The sequence below is a fragment of the Octodon degus genome, unplaced genomic scaffold, assembly GCF_000260255.1.
Source record: "Octodon degus isolate 3935 unplaced genomic scaffold, OctDeg1.0 scaffold00112, whole genome shotgun sequence".
In the NCBI taxonomy this organism is placed as follows: domain Eukaryota; kingdom Metazoa; phylum Chordata; class Mammalia; order Rodentia; family Octodontidae; genus Octodon; species Octodon degus.
In genome coordinates this window covers 4494651-4500622 of record NW_004524688.1, presented here as the reverse complement: position 1 = coordinate 4500622, position 5972 = coordinate 4494651, and positions in this window count along the sequence as shown.

Here is a 5972-nt window from a genome sequence, read left to right as displayed (position 1 = left end):
TCTCTCTCTCTCTCTCTCTCTCTCTCTCTCTCTCTCTCTCTCTCTTTCTCTCTCTCTCTTTGGTGTCAGGGATCAAACTCCACAAATACCAAAATGTGGAATTCCTCCCAAAACAAATTAGAGCTACCGCATGACCCAGCAAATCCACCAAAGGCTATGTTTTCAAAGAAAATGAAATCAGACAAATAAAAGACATGGGCACCCCCATATTATTTGTCTACTATCTCCCCAAGTCAAGATATAAAATCAACCAAGGTATCCATTGGTGGATAAAGTGGTGCTTGGAATATTATACACATTGGAATATTATTGTGCTTGCCAGGCAGGTGCTTATAGCCACTGAGCCACTAAACTGTCTCCCTGGCCCATACATGTTATTTTAATGACTTTGACATCTCATTCTGTGAAGCATACACTCTCAAATCCAAAATATCCCTTCCAATATAATCAAGACATTAACTATAAAATTTCAGATGACTAAATAGAAACAATAACCTTTGCAAGAACAGTTAATGTCAGTATATGTTACAAAAGTTAAATGCTGTGGAACAAGTGATTTTTATCATTCCTGTTCAACCAACATTTACTTATTTCAAGTTTTTAATGGGCACATTCCATTCTTCTCCTGGCTAAATAATATTCCAATGTGTATAATATTCCAAGCACCACTTTATCCACCAATGGATACCTTGGTTGATTTTATATCTTGACTTGGGGAGATAGTAGACAAATAATATGGGGGTGCCCATGTCTTTTATTTGTCTGATTTCATTTTCTTTGAAAACATAGCCTTTGGTGGATTTGCTGGGTCATGCGGTAGCTCTAATTTGTCTTGGGAGGAATTCCACACTTTGATATTTGTGGATCAGTGTGTGTAGGTCACTTCTCTGCACTAGAACTTCCTGTGGTGATGGAAATGTTCTCTGTCTTCACAGATCGTGTGTTAGCTGCTGTACGTATGCGGTGATTGGCTAGTAGAAGTGCTCTTCTCAAGGAACAGAATTTATCCTTTCATTTTATTTGCTATGAACTTAAGTGCATATATGTAGTTGATGGGTAGCATATTGGATACAGGACAGTGATGAATAGTTTGAAGTTACAAAGATGAGTATGACTTGGTTTCTCTCTAGTGTCCCTGGAAAGAAACTGAAGAAAATCAAAATCTTAGTCAGATTTGTGTACAACCTACTAAGTTATCACACCAGATGTTAAAATGCAGAGGAGAACAGTAACAAAAAATAGAATAGGAGCATGGAGGTGGACATCCAGCAGGGGACAGAAACAAGGGGCCATAAGTTTCCAACACATGGAAGCTCAAGGCAATACTGTAAATCTAGGCAAATGGGAAGATTCTTTAGCTAAGTGGTTGCATAACTGATTGACCATATGGGAAAATGAAGTAAAATTAGATTTCACCATACTCTGTACAAAATTAACTCCAGAGATATTAAAATTCAATTTGAGAAGTATAATTTCATATGAACATGGAGTGGAAAGTATTTAGAATCACAGTAGAGCATGATTTTTATAGCAAGACTCAACTCAAAAAGAAGAAACTACAAAGGAGACAGACACATTCTGTTATATCAGAATTTAAAGTTTTTGCAGTTCCCAAGGCATTAGAAAGTTAAGTGCCTCTCTCGGAGGCGACACTGTGTTTTCTTGGTGTGTGTACTTTCAATTCTGCCTAATATACCTCTGGATGTCTCTTGCTGACAAGTCCTGGAAATCCTTTTTCTGTGATGGAAATCCTTTTTCTGTGAAACTTCGATCTGTCTGGTGGAAGGAGGGATCCAAGCTTCCCAACCTCCACTTTAAAAGATGTCTTTGGACCCTATCCAGTGACATTTCTTTTGTCCAAACAGGAGGGAAAGAGGATGATGTTCCATCAAATGACAAAACCAGCTTCCCATCTCTCCTATAGATCAGTCAGCCTGAGGCTTTTGAATCCTGGCTAGACAGAGTGAGCACCCCACCCCAGCCTGAGGCTCCCCTTAAGAGATGAACCTTTAGGCCACTTGCATACCTTTAGGATAAGGCATGGGAAGAGGGAAAAGTTAGGGCAGAAGAAACAAAGAAGGGAGGAAGGAGACAAGGAAAACCATAATTTATAAATTATATTTTTAAGAAGACTGCAACATCAGAACAAAATGTTACCCCAGATTATACATATCTACACTCCCTAAATTTGTTTATGGTTCTTTCCTTTCGGATCTTTCATTCCCCCCCCCCCCAAAAAAAAAGTTTTAAAGATACTTAAATCTATGTATTAGCTTAGTTGATATGGTAAGGAATAGAAACCTGACCTTAAAAGGAGAAACAGATTCAAAGTTTTCAAAGAGCATTGTTAGGCAAAATGTCTCACATCATCCATCTTTAAAAAATAGACTGGACCCTGCCTTTCGACCTGTGGGTGGGGCATCACTTTATTTCCTTTAGATCAAACCAAACCTTTGTCTAGACTTTCTAATTTTCCTGTTTTCTGCTCCCCACAGCATAGAAATATTCCCAGCTCCATACGATAATGTCTCCACTCAAGGGTCTGCACTCTATTTACTTTGAGCATGTACTTTAAATTCAGCCTAATAAACTTTTTAATGCTCTTTTAAACAAAAATTAAGATAGGCCACAGACTGAGAAGATAGTAATACATGTATAATTGAAAAGGGAACAAGCTACACAAATACAGAGATAATTTTCCCCGTGTCCAATAAAATCCCCACAAACAACAACAACAACAAATCATAACATAGGCTATGCCTTTGTTATTTTTCTCTCATTGCTGAGACTAAATACCTGACACTCAAAATTAAGGAAAGAAAGGTTTATTTAGCTTACGGTTTTCAGAGGTTTCAATCCATACTTGACTGACTCCAAGGCAGAGGAGCACATAGCAGAGGGCAGCTGCTCCTGGCGGCAGAAAGCAGCCAAAACAACAATAAAAAGGGAGGGGCAGCAGCAAGCCTCCTTCCTTCCCTTCTATTGTACGCAGGCTACCTGCCCTAGGACAGGGGTAGCATGCACACCCACAATCCCACCATGGGGCCATGAATCAGTCAAAACCTCTAGAAGCCCACACCATGGCTAGATGAGGCTTTGGAGGAGTTCTAGACATAAACCATCACAGAATAGAACATGCAACTAGCAGGAAATAAAACTTGGATGATAAATAAATACATAAAAGTCACGAAATCTGACTAAGGCAGGGACATGTAAATACAAATTATGAGATTTTTTTTTATATCCTTAAAACATGCTAAAATATTTGAGTCCAACAAGACCAAATGCTGGCATGAATGCAGACAATCTCATGTTGGTAGCAGAACGTAGGTTGGGTACAGCTGTCTGGAAAACAGTTTGGCAATATTTAGTAAAATTCAAAGTTCCTGCACTCTACAATCTAGCTAGTCCACTCCCAGGCATTTCCCTGAGATCAATTCTTGTACGATAGAAGAGAAGTTTTAATAGGCAGTTGTAACAGCATAACTTATAATTGTGAAAAATTAAAACTAACTGTATGTTCCTCAGGGAAGGATAGGAAAACTTGTGTTACAGCCACTCCGTAGAATGGCCAACTGTTAGCCTGAGTAAGTCAGCTGCCTTTCTATTTACCAAGATGAATAGGCTTCTAAAATATACTGTGAAGTGAAAAAAAAAGTGACAAAAAATATGTAGAGTATGGTACCAGTTATGTAAATTTGCAGCACTCCAAATGCTATCTACTTTCTGTGGCAAATCTTCTGTGTTTAAAAGGATTAAAACATAGATGGGGCCGGGGAGATGGCTCAGTGGAATAAGCACTTCCCTGGCAAGTGCAAGGGCCTGAGTTCAATCCCCGGTTCTGCGAAAAAAAACAAAAACAAAAACAAAAACAAAAACAAAAAAAACCAAACATAGATGGGAAGAAAAGTAAAATACATGCTAATTATACAGGGGCAAGAGAGGTCCAGGTCCTTCAGGGGTCCTAGTCTATCTGATCCGCTTGTCCTAAGGCCAAAGGGTTGTGTCCATTCAGAGCCCATCACTCTTATTCCACCTACACTGGGAGCTCTGAGAGCTCCAGAATTTAATGTCTCTGATCCCATTCTCCAGACTCTTTCTCTACGGGAAGGACCTGATGACTGTCATGGGAAGGAAGAGACTGGGATGTTATGGTTTATATCTTGTATCTACCTGTTATGGTTTGTATATAGCTGTCCCCTCAGACCTCATGTAAGTTATGGGGCAGATGTGGCTGGAGGAGCAAGTGGCTTGAGGGGTGGGGCCAGAGGACCAGGACGGGACCTGAGGGGCGGGACCAGAGAGGTGCAAACCATTAAACTGGCTAGCCTATGCTTTCAGACAGACATGTAGAGGGTCATCCTGGACACGGTGGCACCCTAGCCTCTCCTCCAGTGTCTTGAAACCTCCAGCAACTGTGAACTAAATAAACCTTTTTTTCTCTCATTTTGAGTGTCAGGTATTTGTTCCAGCAATGAGAGAAGAGTAACTAAGTGAAGGGCCTGATGACTGGCTTGGCAAGGAAGGGACTGGGGTGTTATGGCTTATATCTTGTACCTACCTAAAGCTTCATCAAGTAATAGATGGGGTTTTTCAGAGGTGGCTGGATGAAGGTTGTGTGGTTATTGAATTAGTTCACTGATTAGCGTAGGGCTATGGTTTATGTCTCATTGAACATCCAACCCCTCCCACCCCCCAGCCAAAGCTTCATGTAGTCATAGGCTTCTAGAGATTGTAATTAATTCATGATCCAATGCTGGCATTACAGGTGTGAGTGCTGCTGGGATTATGAGTGTGAATGCTACACCTGCCCTGGGACAGGTAGCCAGAATGAAACATAGGGAAAGGAGAGAGGTTTGCTCTTTTATTCTTGCTGTTTTGCTGTTTTCCATCTCCATGAATTGCTCCCTTCTGCCATGTGCCACTCTGCCTTGGAGCCTGCTGATTATCGACTGAAACCTCCACAAACTCTTAGCTGAATAACCGTTTCCTTCCTTAATTCTGCATGTTGGGTATTTTGTCCCAGCAATGAAAGAAAAGTAACCTAGACATATAGTTCTGGGTGTGCATAACAGGAAGGGCACTCTGGGTATGAGTGGCACCACCTAAAAGTGGCGATCCTAAAAGGGAATAAAGGGAGAGGCAGGCTGCTGCTGTTGCTGCTCTGGTTGCTTCCTGTCTGCCATACCATGAACTATTTCTCTTCTGCAATGCCCCTTTGCCATTGAGACCATCTCTCTGGACTGAAGCTTCTCTAAACTGTAAGCCAAAGTAAATCCTTCCTTCTTTAATGTTAGGAGTCAGGTATTTTGTCTCAGCAATGAAAAAAGTGATTAAGGCAGGAGGTAAGGGTTGAGTGGGTAGAAGGGAGACTCCAACTGTGTCTGTGATAATGGTACCACTTTGTAACAATGTATCTACGCAAACATAGAAAGATGACACTTATTCATTCTGGTGGTGGATGATATTTTTAAAACCACTATATTTATTAATTGCTGACTCTTCCATAGTCTGTATGTTTCAAGGAGTGATCTAAGTGATTTGCATATTAAAATTGAGAAGGCTAGTCTGAGTGGCTGAGCCAGCAAGATGACAGTTTTGAGCCCAGACTGATCAATTTAGTGAAGCCTTGTTTCCAAAAATTACAAAGGTATGACAAGGGTTAGGGTATAGCTCAGCAGCATAGCAACTGCCTGGCAAGTGCTAGATCCTAAGTTTGATTCGTAGCACAACTCTACCCCCACAAAAAACTGACAAGAACAAAGACCAAGGCAACATCTACTCATTTACATATTCAGATTTTTTTTAAAAAGACAATTAGAATGACAATTCATGGCAACCACAACACAAATAAAAATGTGAAGAATTCTGTAAGAAGTTCTTAGATATTTTACGAGTAGGGTGAAAGGCTACTCTCTCTCTTTCTTTCTGAGACAGGTTCTTGCTAAGTTGCCCAGGCTAGACTAAAACTT